Genomic DNA, 1,230 nt, shown 5'->3' on the forward strand with positions numbered 1-1,230 from the left:
ATTATATAGCTATGGTATAAAATTGTACATAATGTTCACATGTATTTTGTTGCCTTAAAATGTTTTGCCTTGAAACATATGGGCCTAAACATTTATGTTGCAAGTAATATTTGCATATAAACGTTTCTGAACTTTTGGATAATAAATAGTTTTTTTTTGTAAGTAAAATGTAATCAATTAGGCTTATTATTATTATTGTTAAAACTATTATAAGCCTAAGGTATAAGGCATAAGGTTCAAGAAACTGAAAAAAGTGTGGCAAAATAAAATGTATGATTATTATTACACAAATAAACCTTTAATTTTTTTTATAAAGGTTCAAGAAGCTATCCTGTTAAAAAAATTATTCTGAATATTTTAATATTAGTAATATTAAGACAAAGGCGGCACTGTGGCTAAGTGGTTAGCCCAGCCCGGCTGCTGAAAAAAAAAACAGCTTAAAGCAGCATAAGCTGTTAGGCTGGTGTTAACTGATTGACCAGCCTGGTTTTAGAGGGGTTTTGGCCATTTTCCAGGCCTGGCTAGGCTGGTCAAGCTGCTTAACTGGTCATTCCCCAGCCTGACTAGCTAAAACCAGCCTTGAAATTTCTGAAACCAGCCTGAAAATGGACAAAAAAATAAAAAATAATAAAACCAGACTGGGCGACCAGCTAAAACCAGTTTAGGCTAGTTTTTTTTCAGAAGGGTGTGGCCTCACAGCAAGAGGGTTGCTGGTTCGAGTCCCGGCTGGGTCAGTTAGCATTTCTGTGTGAAGTTTGCATGTTCTCCACGTGTTGGGGGTGTCTAAAGCATGCGCTATAGGGGAATTTATTAACTAAATTGGCCATATATATGAGTGTGAGTGAATGAGTGTGTATGGGTATTTCCTAGTTCTGGATTGGGGGCTCTGCGGTTTAAAACATATGGCGGATTAGTTGGTTGTAGTTCATTCCGCTGTGGCGACCCCTGATAAATAAGGGACGGAAAGTGAATGAATTATTGTTGCAGATTTACGAATGCACCACAACTGTGTTGATCGTCTCTGTAATAAGAATATAAAATAGTTTGATTTGTCGTGTTGCGTTCTCAACTATTATAAATTGGCGTTTAAAGGGCGTAGTTTATTTAAAGGACAAACGTTATTCTGTTAAAATATTATAAGCTGTTTAGCTGCATTTCTCCTCATTTCGTATACGCCGCGCTCAGTGGTGACAGGAGGAAGCAGAAGCATTCTGGGCATTCTGGGATACT

The sequence above is a fragment of the Danio rerio genome, chromosome 1, assembly GCF_049306965.1.
Source record: "Danio rerio strain Tuebingen ecotype United States chromosome 1, GRCz12tu, whole genome shotgun sequence".
Taxonomy (NCBI): Eukaryota; Metazoa; Chordata; class Actinopteri; order Cypriniformes; family Danionidae; genus Danio; species Danio rerio.